Source organism: Chaetodon trifascialis, chromosome 8 (assembly GCF_039877785.1).
Source record: "Chaetodon trifascialis isolate fChaTrf1 chromosome 8, fChaTrf1.hap1, whole genome shotgun sequence".
Classification (NCBI taxonomy): domain Eukaryota; kingdom Metazoa; phylum Chordata; class Actinopteri; order Chaetodontiformes; family Chaetodontidae; genus Chaetodon; species Chaetodon trifascialis.
In genome coordinates, this window is record NC_092063.1 from 28,361,745 (window position 1) to 28,376,670 (window position 14,926).

Below are 14,926 nucleotides of genomic sequence, written 5' to 3' on the forward strand. Positions count from 1 at the left end.
CTGTGCAGGCCAGTCAAGTTCATCCACACCAAACTCTCTCATCCATGTCTTTATGAACCTTGCTTTGTGCACTGGTGCACAGTCATGTTGGAACAGGAAGGGGCCATCCCCAAACTGTTCCAACAAAGTTGGGAGCATGGAATTGTCCAAAATCTCTTGGTACTCCTGAAGCATTCAGAGTTCCTTTCATTGGAACTAAGGGGCCAATCCCAGCTCCTGAAAAACAACCACACACCATAATCCCCCCTCCACCGAACTTTACACTTGGCACAATGCAGTCAGACAAGTACCGTTCTCCTGGCAACGGCCAAACCCAGACTTGTCCATCAGATCACCATGTGGTGAAGTACGATTTGTCACGCCACAGAATGCTTCTCCACTGATGTAGAGTCCAAAAAAACCCCCCAAAAACTAATACAATAAAATTAAGTGCCATAGTCAGGGTGTGAACTACAGGGGAGCCAGGGGAAGCTTGGCTCCCCTTACTGAGAAACGAGCTCCCTTGAAAACATGATTTGTGAAATTTTGGGGGGGGGGGGCCCTAAAATAATGTCAATATACTACTTTTGGCATAGGAGAGTGGGGTAATTTGTGCCAAGTTGGTCATGTGACCACATATTTTTGAAGAGGCATCCATTTCGCTCATCCTGCAAAGAAGGGAGACACATGGCTTGAGAGGTAAGCACATTTAAGTTCAAAAAACATTTTTTTGCCCTCCAAAGTAAAATTTCTATGGTTAAGGTTTTTTGATTGCTATGTTTGAACAATTATAGAAACAGTTCACACATGTTTTAGTGCTTTAGTAAGCTACATCATGAGTCTATCCAGTTAACATGATGCTAGCTCAAAACAGCTGGGGGATGCATTTTTTTCAAAATGGTGGGCTTGGGGTACAGTAATTTGTACCAAAGGACCTGGGTTAAGTTGTGCCAGTGGCACAATTTGCCCCAACTTATGATTATTTACTATATATTACTTTATTGTATTTTATTGTTATTGTACATTGTATTCTTACATTTGATCACTAAAACTATGTGCCATTCTTAATTTTAGACCAAAATCCATCATGCCACGCAGATACAAAAGGAAGACAGACAGGGTTTCTGAAAGAGCAGTGAAAGAGGTACAACAGGGAAAGACCATACGTCAGGTTGGAAAGGAGATGAAGATCTGCAGGATGACCATAAAAAGATATATGGATAAGAAAAAAAATAGGAGAAGTAACAAAGCCAGGCTATGAAAGAACAGCAGCTGCCAAACGAGTCTTCAGTGAGAACATGGAGAAAGAGCTAACTGACCATATTAAAACACTAGCAGCAATGTTTCATGGCTTAGGTGTCATGAAATGCCATGAACTGGCTTTTGAGTTTGCACAAAGAAATAACATTGACATGCCTGCCAGCTGGACCAGAGACCAAAAAGCAGGTTAGATCAAGTATAGGCTATTGGATAGTTATTTGGAACAGATAGCTTCAACTTAGCCTAAATCTCAATGTAAACTACAATGTGCTGATAAACTTTTAACCTTTTCTAGGACCTGATAGGTTCAATGCCTTTAAAGCATACTACCATTTGGCATGCCGCGTTCCTGAAGCAACCTCTCTTGGAAGAGCTAACGCCTTTAATAAGCACAATGTGGGGGAGTTCTTTGAAAACCTCTCTAAAGTAATGGACAGGTAACTTAATAATCATGTGGCTTTGACATGCTGATATGATCACCTGCACACTCCGAGCCCTCTCTCTCTCTCTCTCTCTCTCTCTCTCTCTGTCTCTCTCTCTCTCTCTCTCTGTCTCTCTCTCTCTCTCTGTCTCTCTCTCTCTCTCTCTCTCTCTCTCTCTCACACACACACACACACACACACACACACACACCCTGATTAGGTAGCCTGGCAGCCTAGGAAGGAGAGAGGGCACATCATCTCTAGAGGGTCTCCTGTCCTCAACAGCAGAGTTGACATTTACACACACAACCACATCCAGGTATGTTAAAACTGCTTTAAACTTCTCTGATCATCAGCACTACCTTTTAACTCATTTCAGGTACAGCTTCCCTTCACACATGATGTACAATATGGATGAAACTGGTGTGACAACAGTGCAGACACCCAAGCAGGTTGTCACAGAAAAAGGGAAGAAACAAGTGGGTTCAGTAACATCTGCTGAAAGAGGAGAGCTCGTCACTGTGGCCTGTGCAGTAAACGCCACTGGAAATGCAGTACCACCCATGTTCATTTTCCCGCGTGTCCGCTTCAAGGAAAGCCTCATGAATGGATCACCAGCAGGTTCCATTGGTCATTGTACAAAGTCTGGATGGATGAATGAAGATGCCTTCCTCATCTTCTTGGAGCACTTCATCCGCCACACCAACTGCTCCACCGATCACCCAGTCCTGCTCATTCTGGACAACCATGAGTCTCACATCTCACTCAAGTCAGTGACAATTGCTAAAGAGAATGGGGTCATTATGCTCACCCTGCCACCTCACACCTCACACTGCTTGCAACCATTAGACAAAACTGTCTATGGACCACTCAAAACCTACTATAACCGAGTGATGGATGGGTGGATGCGATCACATCCTGGGCAAACTGTATCGATCTACGCGGTCCCAGAACTTGTGAAGTAAGCGTTCCTCTCTGCAATGTCATCAACAAACATAACCTCAGGTTTCAGGGCAACGGGCATATACCCTTTCAACAGGGACATCTTCCCAGAAGAAGACTATGCACCATCAATGGTGACAGACAGGGCAAATCCAGAAAATGAACACGGTACCATTGCTGACCTTCCTGGAGAGGAGCCCTCCACCAGTGCAGCTGCTCACCTGCCTGGACCATCACATGTGCCAACACATGTCACAGGTATTTTATATAATACAAATATAAGTCTGGTAGGCCAATAGTGGCAGTGCGCATAGTGGCGCGGCTCAGGCTTACCCTCCATCTGACCATGCAATCTTGTTGTTCCCTGCATTCAATGACAATAAAGTTCCTTTCCTTTCCTTGAAGCAGGTCCAGACCCAGTAGAGCCACCTGCCACTCTGCCAAATCCCGAGCATTCATCAAGTGATGAATCTGGTTACTCTGCTCACTATGTGTCTCCAGAAGTCATTCTTCCCTTGCCAAAATTCACAGAAAGAAAGAACAAAAGTGTAAGAAAGAAAGTGAAAACAAGAATTGTGACTGACACACTTGAGAAGATGGAGTTGGAGAAGGCTCACAAAGAAAAAAAAGATAAAAAGGCTGAACAGGAAAAGAAAAAGAATGAAAGAGAGAGGAAAAGGGCTCTGAAACCTGCAAATCAAACCAAAACCAAGAAGAAAATGGTCGTGTACAGTAGCTCAGAAGAAAGCTCCACCACCGATGATGAGGCAGGAGATGGCCTGGAGAAGACACACAGCAGAGAAAAGGAACGGGCTGAAAAGAAGAAAAGGAGTGGAAATAAGAAGGGGGTTCTGAAAGGGTCAAAACCAACCAAACCCCCCAAAAAAGTGCTCTCCAGTAGCTGTGAGTGACTTTCCGATTCCACTTAGCAATGCCACTGAATATAAGAGTTCAGATGTCCAGAGTGATGATGATGATGATGATGGTGACAAGGATCTGTCTGCTGGTGACTTTGTCATTGTGAAGTTTGCAGGTAAAAAATCCAAATCCTATAACTATGTTGGATTGGTGGAGAATGTTGAAGGTGACAAGATCAGTGCAAAGTTTCTGAAGCAAAGTTGTAAGAGGTCTGTTGATGGAAAGCCCATCTTCACATTTAGACAGAATGATGAAGGAGTCATCCCTAGAGGTTATGTGCTCGAGAAACTACCCACACCACAAAAGCTTGGTGGTACAGCCAGAAGTGAGCACAAGTTCACATTCCTCTACAGCACTGACAAGTGGAATGTCCAGTAGTAGGCTGAATCTGTGAAGATATTCAGATGCAGATGCAGTTAGGTGCTCATTTTGGAATTTTCATTTTGTTCTGAGCATGTGTTCATGTGGCGCTAGGCCTTGTTGAAGCAAATTGGCCTCTGATGATGTTAAAACTTTAAATAAACATTAAACAAGTACTTTTGTATTGAATTTGTCTTGTTTTTTTATATAGCATTATCATTTGTGAGATTAAAATGATCTTTTTTACTTCAGTTATCAACAGCACAATTTACCCCAGTGTATTCTGACTAATGGCACAACTTACCCCTCACTGGGGGCAAGTTGTGCGACAAAACCACTTTTTTTTCTAAAGCAATATTTCTCAAACAGTTTATTTAAGATCCAAAGTGATTGCTCCCAGGGATGCACAACATCCTAAACTATATGTACATATTTTAGTTGGAGGCATTCCTGTAATCCCCTTGCGTAAAAGGCACTTTAAGTAAAAATTGGCACTACTTACCCCACTCTCCCTACAATTCTGTCTTTCTGCATCGTCATTGATCGTTTGTTTAATTAGGCTATAGCGCAATATCAAATTTCACTCACATTAACAGGCAAACTGAAAGGCTGGTTTGTTGATACATGACCCTTGTATTGATGTATTTGTATAGAGAAATGATTGTGCTCATCTGTTGTAACTTTAACCACCGTTTTTCCTCGCCACTGTCGCCAAGTGCTTGCTCATGGGGGAATTGTTGGTTTCTTTGTAGATAAAAGAGCTTGGTCTGTACCAGCTCTGTATGGAAAGTGTCCTGAGACAACTTCTGTTGTGATTTGGCGCTATACAAATAAAATTGAATTGAATTGAATTGAATTGAATTGAATTGAATTGAATTGAATTGAACTGAACCATTTAACCAACTCGATGCTTTGTTGGCAGCCTGATGTTGTCTGCTTTTGATTTGATGCTTATACAGTTGTGTGTTTATAGGCTGTGTTATTGTTTGACCTATTCTTGTCTTATTGGTGCAGATAAACTGGAATATAGAACATCACGGCAGAGTAAATACTGTGCCCTGCTTTAGTTGGCCATATTGTATTAACCTGTGATATTTGTTTTTCCATATTTTATTTTTGTGGTTATTAACTGATTATTATATATCAGATGCAGAATCAGTCCTCTGCTTGAGGCACACGCGACAACCATTGTCATTCATTGTCTACAGAACATAATGTCAGAGAATCTCAACAAATCTCTGTATGCAAGGGACAAGACCGAAAACCAGCTATGGATGGCCATGATCTTGGGGCCCTCATCACTGCATTGAAAACAGAAACGATTCTGTAGTGGACATCACTGCATGGACTCAGGAACACTTCTGATCTCGTTATACAACATCCAACCAAGATCTTTTCTAAACTTAACCAAAGTACTTTTGTTACCAAACCCTAAAGTCAGAGTCTGCCACCTGTGCAGTTGATAAATGTAGGGATTATTTTGATGCAAAAATTGTTGCCTATGAACATCATCTAGACAGTTATCATATTTTTCAGCAGTTTTGTAGACAGTTCCTTTCTGTATTACTTGCTGGCAGACATGTGGACTGTGTTTCTTGTAATTATACTTTTTCAGCCAATTTTGTTGATTTTTTTTGTTGTTGTTTTGTTGTTAGTTTAGACTGTTTGTCTATTTCTGCAACTACTTGCCTTTGCCTATGTGCCTCATGAAAGTGCTGAACAATATTTGTAGGCCACACTTTTCGTGGCTATGTTGTATAGGGGCAAGCAACATCCTCTTATCTTGTCATTCCTTGTATTGTTTGTAAAAATATCAAAGTTAATTCTCAACTGCTAAAGTGTCAACCCTCTAAGATAAGATAAGATAAGATAAGATAAGATAAGATAAGATAAGATAAGGACTTTAGTGATCCGACACCAGGGAAATTTAGTCACTGGGAAATTTTACTGTATTGTGGGCAGACAGATCTTGCAGTCCACATTAGTAGTACCCACCATTCCATCCCCATTTGCTCTATCAATATCACCTGTATCTTCTCCTACCTTTACTGGGAATTGTTCCGTTTCGGTAGCCAGGGTCCTTTTTTATCAGCATCTGGACTAAATTCCTTTCAACCAATCCCACCATGAAATTTTGTGTTCCAATCTGAGTTCATGACATGTTCCTCCCTCAAATTTCTTAGCCTTTCTAACGCTGTAGTTATGTTCCCTGTGGGGTCTATGTGCGTTGGAATGACTGTGCAACACTCTTCTCCTATCACATCACAAACTCCTTGGTCTCCTGCATCAGTGTGTCTAGAACAAATCAGTTCTGTAATGTCATGGTGGACATGGCCATTGACTGTTTCTTTACCTGTTCTATTGCTAGCATTGTATAGTTTATGAATCGCTGTTGGTTATGTTGCACGTGAGTCTACCATAAAAATAATAAAATGTTTGTCAATGATGGTTACTGGTATGGTAAGTTCTTCTTTAGGGTGCACTGAGATGCTAGCCATCTCGGGGCAACCTTTCCCCCTTGGCTCTCCTGAGGACCCCTAGTTTGGATATTCAGCAGCTGGTCCTATCCAGGGTTTGCCTGGACAGTCCCTCTGTCTACGACCTGGTTGCCCACAGCTGAAACACCTTCCCTGGTCTGGTGACACAAATAATTGTCAGCTATATGGAGCTGCTGGCATACCACCTCATCCTCCTCTTCCTCAAGGTAGTCCTCCTCTGCTGCCCCACTGTTGTTGTGGTTGATAATTGTCTTGGCCTGGGGGTCTCACATCCACAACCACTTGGAATGGTGCAAAGGGGTTGTTCTGGTCTGTGGCTTGTGGGTTGATCCCTTGAGTTGATGGACTCTTATGTATGTTCTATACATACATACGCTGGTGGAACTGTGATTTTCTCCCTCAACCTGCAGAGGGGTTGGTGTTGCAGACACCACAGAAGCTTGTATGTCTGGAGTTTGATTCTTTACTTTGTTCTTTTTTTCCCCTGTAAACTCCCCCAACTGCAGCTGCACTAATGTTGTGGTTTCTCTTGTTCCTGTTGCTGTCTTTGTTCCGTCCTATATCGTTCTACATGGTGTACAATATGCTCATCGAACAGATGAGGGTCTGTATGCATCCTTTGCATTAGCATACAGTAAGTCTAGTGTGGTGTTGTCTCTGGTGGGACAGTTGATAAACTGATTGAAAGTTGGCAGAGTTTTGTCCAAAGCAGTGGTTCTCAAACTTTTTGCATTGTGTACCACCTGAGAAACTATCGAGCTCTCCAAGTACCACCATTATGACCAACCAGAACATACAGTAGTGAAGTGCAGCATATATTTGACTGTACTTTGGGTTATGGCAGCAAATACCTAGAACAGGCTAGTGAAAACAGAAGACCAGATAAAAGGTACCATGTATTTAGAGAACACAAAATTAATTTATGCAAATATTACAAAATAAATAATGGCCATGTAAATAAAGTTTTGTTTAATGTAGTGTAACTACCTTAATTTGATGTTGCATTCATTGATAAAATGACGGGGCACCACCTTCCTCAGCTAAGAAGGACTGCAGAAATTAACTGCTATAACGCTGATAAAATACTAACGAATGAACTAACAGTAAACTAGTCTGATAATCTGAAGCGTAAACTCTGGATACAAGGATCGTATATATTCAGTTCAAAAGGATACTGTCTAACCAGGACTTAAATCAAAATAGAATTTATAAAGCAGAATTATGGATAATGGGTGATATATCATGAATAATACAACAGAAGATACGAGGTGATATGACAGAACACAAAAGAAACTTATGGCAACACAATGGTAAAACAAGTTTGGCGATAGTGAGAAGTAGTTGTAAGGGAATAATGGGGACGCGAACGTAAAATTAAGGGATTAAACGAGCAGTCGAGAGAATTTGGATAAATTAGCAGTATCTTAACCTCACGGACCAACTCTTATTCAAACCCGCTTAGCATGCCTACTTGACTGATGTCGTCCCGCTGTGTTCTGCTCCGAACTAACTCGAAGATGCCCAGATGGTCGTCCGTGGCTCGATCTGCTCAGTGGTCTGGTGAAGGCCAAGCGCACCAAGGTGACGAGCTGATGTTGGACGGTGACGTCTCTGGAACTGGTTCTGAGGTGTCGGTTACAGATGAGGGGCGGCTCCGGATGGTCGTTAGTCGGACCAAGGATCAACAGCTGGCTGCAGGGTTCGGTTGAGTCCGTGACGGATTATTTTAGACTGATAGTAACAAAATTGATGGTCTCTTCGATGGCCGATCGAAGAGGGTCTACAAAATTATTATTATTTGACTAAAATTTACAGACTAAAACAAAAACGTGTGGCTTAGAAAAAGGAAGGTTTACTGCAAACTATAGAAACACGTCTTCGGAAAATTAAATCACGCTACTCGGTTTGGCTTTTGAGTAGCTCGAAGACGGGAAAAACTTAAAGAGCGAACGACTGTACAAGACTAAGACAACTAAGAAGTAACAAACAAAATTAAGACATAACATAACATAACTTGACAAGACAGAGTAACGCGCACTGGGTAACGCGCACTGAATTCATGCTGCGGCTGCAGACATTTAAATCTTGCTCCAGGGGCGTGTCTAATGGGCAGGCCATCACACACATGAGACAGTTTGTGACGCACACTCTAATCTCGCCTCATGGAGCTGGAATTAATCAATGATTCATACGAGGGGCTCATCTGCTTCTCACTATGGTCAATCATATATATTTTGAATGGACGATTTTCAATGACATTTCAACATTGTTCACAACATGCATTAGACACTTCCTATGGTTGGGTGACAACATTAAATAATAATCCTGGTACAGTTTCATCCCAACATGTATAATTACTCAATGTATAACTAACACCAAAAAAAAAATAAGGAATAAAGAAATAAAGAAAGGCAGACTGTATTTGCCAAAATGATTATCACGATTACGGTTACTTATCGATAAATGTGTCAAGTCAAGCATATTCAATCTGACAGTTAGGAACTTCTGGATGGCAGTATGGTTTTGTGGTGACAATTCAGACAAACTTTTATAAAACCGTTAAAATCACAACTTGGTCATACTTCAGGTCAGAGATACTGGAAAAACATCAATATTATGCATACAACGAGTCCTGCAAGTTGAAAACATGAAAAGTTAAGTTTAACATAAAAGTCTGGTTATCCTGGAGTATTGAGAAAAAGCACACAAACATATACCACAGTTGCTTCAAGAATGTCCAATTTACAACCCATCAGCATTATCTGATTTTTGGAGGTTCCTTTGGAGCCTGGCATTTGTCTCTCCAGACGGTTTTATTGTCTTGATCTCTCATGGGGCTATCAGGAGAGAATTAGCATTGCCATGAGAAACACAGTGAGGAGAAGGTGAGGAGAAGGCCACCTTTGATGTTGACGTGTCTATGTCTCTGGCTTCCCTGAAAAGAAAACATGGAGGAGATGTCTCTTGTCCAGACATCTTGTCTCTGAAATTAACACCTTCCCTGTAAACGGTTCAAATGGTCAATAGCTCTTGAAAGTTGGGATGCTTTACAACTCCATTTCTCCTGAAGGAATGCAGAGAGGGTAAGAGAAGGTCAGTTAGAGGCCAGTTCTGCTACATTAACTACCAACAAAAAACTCAAATAGTCAATAAGAAAGAAAAGAAATGCACAAGGTTGGTGTTAGCTTATGACTGGTAATGATTTGGTCAGTGGTGCACCATTAATTCCTACCACACTTATTCAATTGTTCACAAAAAATTAGAATGAATTCAACTCAACAAACTTTTCAAACAACAGAACAACCCAACCCAAACAAGAAAAGACACACTGAATAAATGTGGACCCCATTCATAGCACACATTCAGGTTCATTGTTCATCTGATCCTCAGCACAAGTCATTTCAAGTCCATAAGCCAAGTTGTCAGTCAATTGTCACTCAGCGTGCTGGGCCAAAGAGTATGTGTGTGAAGTGTGAATGAAGGGCCAAAAAGAGATGAATGGGGGGAAAGTGTCTGCTGCAGTGTCCTACCACGGCGACCGGAATATGATGATTGGTGCTGAGCGTGATTCTTATTTCCTCCAGAGTGGGCTCCTGGTCACGTGACATTGGAATAGCTCGCCATCACAGATCGTCCAAACACAAGACACCTGGCCAATTCAAGCAGTGTTAACAGTTTCAACAGAACTTCACGTATTCACAGCTTTCAACCGGCAACTTCCGACAGCTTGTGGACATCTGCAGCCGCTCCGTTCCATGCATCAGCCCCCATTCATCTACCTATGAGGGCATCTGCTTCCTGTAAATAGCAAAGTGGCGCAGCTGATTGGCTGCATGCTAGTCACGCGGTTTACAGCACAGTTACATCAGGTAAATCTTGTTTTATTGTTTATTATTATTCTGAACCCTGGGTTACAGAAGGCGTACCCTATTAGCTATGGACAGTTCACAAAGGAGGCATGTTTACTCTGAATATGAGGATTATTTATTGATAATTGTTGCCAGCCACAGCCACACTGTACACAACAGTAGCATTATAGATATTTAAGATATGAAATATAAAAAAAATCACCAATCTATAACAAGAATGAACATTCACATTAGAAAAGTCAGTGCATTATGTTGGTATGAACAACACATGAAGACCTTTTTTGTCATCACTGTCACTGTCTTCATGTGGGACTCAGTACAGTCTTTCAGTCCCGCTTTGACCAATGTGTCCTTACTGTTAACACTCTGCTACTTAGAAATATAACCTGCAGCAACATAGCAGGAAAAAGGGGATCAATGAACCACTCACAATTATTAAGAACAGGCCAGCATATTAATGACTATTATCAACTTATATATGCCTAATGAGAGGTGTGCGCCTCTCTGCGCAGACAGTCCTGTGATATCTGGCTTGATCGTGGTCAGCTTCAGTCTCAGGTCTGGCTCAGCATCCATCCTGCTTCTGTATATTGTCTTAATGACGGCCTTTCTCGCACAGATATGTTGTCGCGAAAGGAAGGAGAAAGCGCACGGCCTTATCCGAAAGCACAGAGTATTACCTGCATTACTGTATCCAAAAGTCCAACAGCGACTGTTTTTTTAAACCAGTCTTCAATGTTTCATCACAAGACAGTTCTGTTAAACTCTCCTGCTCGCAAACAGTAAAATCCTTGGGGATTTCAGAGATTTCGATACTGAATGGGTTTCTCATCCAGTTGGTCACTTCGGGCATCATTGGGAAATATTCCCTAAACTGTTGTCTGAGAGAGGTGAGGTGCACAGAGATGTTGTCCCTGACCCTGTCATCAAGTGGCAAGTCGTTGTCAGACAGAAAACTCTCCAAAGTGGGGAAAGTTGAAATATCACCATGACTTTGACTTCGAACAGCTCCATCTTTTTCAGCATTGTGCTGACTTTGTCCTGCACTTCAAAACACTGACAGAGTCCCTGTAGTCCCAAATTCATTTCGTTCAAACAGGAGAAAATATCTGACAAGTATGCCAGTTGACTGAGCCATACAGTATCCTCAAAAACATCTGATATGGGGAAGTTTTGTCCTGTAAGAACACCTGGACCTCTCTTTGCAACTCGCAAAGCCTTGAAAGTACCTTCCCTCTTGATAACCATCTGACTTCTGTATGAAGCAGGAGCTTGACATATTCACTGCCCATTTTCTCACAGAGTACGTGAAACAGACGAGAATGCATCGGTCGGGCCTTAATAAAGTTAACTGTTTTTGAGTCAGGCACTGACTTCAGCTCATTGGGCATCGTCTTCACTGCAAGCGCCTCCTGATGGATGCTGCAGTGTGTCCATCGCATCTCAGGTGCCACCTCCCAAATCCGGACTGCCACTCCACTGTGGCGGCCTGTCATCGCCCTGGCGCTGTCGGTGAAGACAGTGTTCAGTAGCTGGAATATGTGCTGTAGTTCTGGTCTCCAGTGGTTGGCAGAACAGAAAACCCTCCTGAGCTGCACCATCGCACTCATATCTGACCTACACAAGCAAATTAGCCAAATCTGCAACATCGGTCGTCTCATCCAGTTGGAGGGAATAATACCGACTTCTTTTGATGTACTGAGTCAGTGTCTTTTTAACCTTATCTGCCATGATCCCTATTCTTTGTGACACTGTGTCCTTTGAAAGTGGTACCAAGTTTAACTGTTTAGCAGCTTTCTCCCCGCACATGATGTGTGTAATTCCGGCTTTTGCTATATGGAGGCTTGCATAGTATGAAACCTCCTGTGCTTTGGCCGTGGATGTAACACAGGGATGCATTCAATCCAATGGTTTATCTTTCAGCGCTGTGTGTCTGGTTAAAAGGTGCCGTTTGAGGTGCGCTGGTTTCATGGATTCATTGCTGAGGACTTCACCACATACCACACACTGGGGCCTCGGCTCTTCGTCGGTCCTACGCCAACTAAATCCAAATTTGAGGTAACTGGAGTCATATTTCCTGACTGCTTTGCGCTGCTTTGCACCGCTTGGTGCTAGTGGGTGCTGTGGACACTTCACTGGCGTACCTCGAGTAGCCGCTAGCACTTGTGCTCAGTTCACTGTTGTCCTCCTCTTCATTTTCAAGGCGGCTGCCTGAAATATTCTCCTCCTAAACTGCAGTCCTCTTTGTAATAGTTCCAGTTTGAAGCCACGATTGCAGTGTTCCCAATGACGTAGCAAGCTGATAAATAAAGGAAAGACAATGCTAATTTTACATATGAATTTAATATGTTTTATGTATTTTAATTCTACTGTGTTTTGTACTATTTTGATAATTTTTTTTAGATTAATTTTATCCTCAAAAAATATTTATGACCTTCTTCCACGTACCACAAGAAGGAGCGAGTGTACCACAGTTTGAGAAGCACTGGTCCAAAGTATTGTGGTGAAAGTCTCCAGTAATGACTACAAATGCATTTGGTTGCTGCGTTTGTAGCTCCACTACGGTAGAGTGGGTGAGCTGGATGTGGCTGCTTCCCCGTCAGCCTTTGAAGGATGTAGACAGTGATCACGATGGCGGACGTAACCTCCCGAGGCAAATAATAAGGCCACATCCCCACGGCTAGCAGCTCAATGCCCGGGCTACAGGAATGTTCCTTAATGGCAACATGTCCGGGATTACACCACTTCTCATTCACAAACAGTGCAATCCCTCCTCCCTTCTTCTTACTGCTCCGAGCCATGTCTCTGTCCGCCCGCACACAGCTGAAGCCGGGTACCTCCACGCTCCGGTCCTCCACAGGGTGCCACAGTGTTCTCCAAGCTTGATCTGTACAGACCTGGAAGCAGCTCCAATGGTTCATCAGAGACTACAGCAAGGTAGCCGCACCCCTAACCTGCCTAATGTCTCTAAAAGTCACCCTTTCAGTGTCAGCCATGGCCCCAGTATCGCTGCAGCCAGATCCTTCCAGACAGTTCAGCTGAGTGTTCGGCACAGTTCTTTCTCAACATGCTGAATGAGATGGGAAACTCTACCCATGCATCTTCTGCTCCTGCTGCCCATCCTCCACAGAAAACAAATATGATGTGGGGAACAGGGAGCTCCTGGTGGTTAAACCAGCATTGGAGAAGTGGTGTCAGTGGGTCTGAGGTTGTGGTCTGGATGGACCACATAAATCTGTCTTACATCCAGACAGCTAGATGTTTCAACTCTGGCCAGTCATGGTGAGCGTTGTTTTTTGCTAGTGTAACTTTACATTTAGCCTAGTCCTGGATCTTGCAATATTAAGCCTGACACTCTGTCTCACCAGTATTTCTCCACAGACTCTTCTGACAGTTTTAAGACCATCCTGCCCTCCTCCTGCCTAGTCGAAGCTGTTACCTGAACGATTAAATCCCAGATCTGTGCTCTCAACCTGACCCGGGCAAAAGTCCTCCACACCTTTGTTCCTGAAGCAGTCCGATCTTAAGTATTGCATCAGGTCCACACTGCTTGCTTCACCTCACACACACAAAGTCACAAAATGGAGCTGATCCAGCAGAGGTGTTATTGGTATGAGACTGGTACCAAACGTGTGAGAGATGTAGTCTTTACACAACCCAAGGTCAGAACTCCTATGGGGCATTTGCAAGCCTCCAGACCTAATGAAATCTTGGCCACTGACATCTCTTTTTTAGAGCCTGCAAGAGATGGAGAGAGGGAACAAATGCTTGTACTGACTGATATTTTCTCCAAGGTTTGTTACCTGGTTTGTTCCTACAGTGGCAGATGTGTTAATTAAGAAGTGGTTCTACAAATATGGTGTCCCAGCTCGGCTGCATTCTGACCAGGCTCACAGTTTTGAAAGCACAATAATCCAGCAATTGTGTGATTTATATGGCAAAAAAAAAAAATCAAGAACCACACCCTACCACCCTCAAGGTTATGGTCAGTGTGAATGCTTTAACAGGACCCTCCATGACCTCCTTCACACCCTGTCAGCTGTACAAAAGCACAGATGGCCGGAGTATCTCCAACAGGTTCTGGTCAGCTACAACACCACGTGCCACCAAACCACAGGTGAGTCTTATGTCTTGTTGATGTTTAGCCATGAACCTCAGCTGCCTGTTGATTTTCTGCTAAGATGGGTGAATGAGCAAACTGCAAGTGAAGTCTGTGATTGGGTCTGGGAGCATCAGCGACAAATACAGGAATGCCTGGGAAAGAATGAAGCAGGCTGCAGCTCAGCGGAAGGAGAGAGCAGACAAACAGACACAAGGGGATATCTAACTTCAGCACCACTCCCATATCCAGGATGCCTGGGCCCCTTAAATTTTCATGGTGGTGAAATCTCCTGAGCAAGGAGATGCAGTGTATGCTATTGTCCTGCAACATAGGCTGGCTGAGGTACATCATGTTCATTGTTCCATGCTCAGACCTTTATCTGTCTCTGGTGAACCTCCTATTCCTGCAGCTAGGCCTAATCCAACTAGGACAAGCCCTGACGCGGAGAGTGCCCTGTGGGTGGTGGTCAGACATGCAACTGTACCAAAACATTCCCGGCTTGTCAAGATACAGACCCCACCTGAAGGGGACCTGGAGCCTCTCTCTACCAGTACCAGTTCCTGCCCTGCCCCCTGT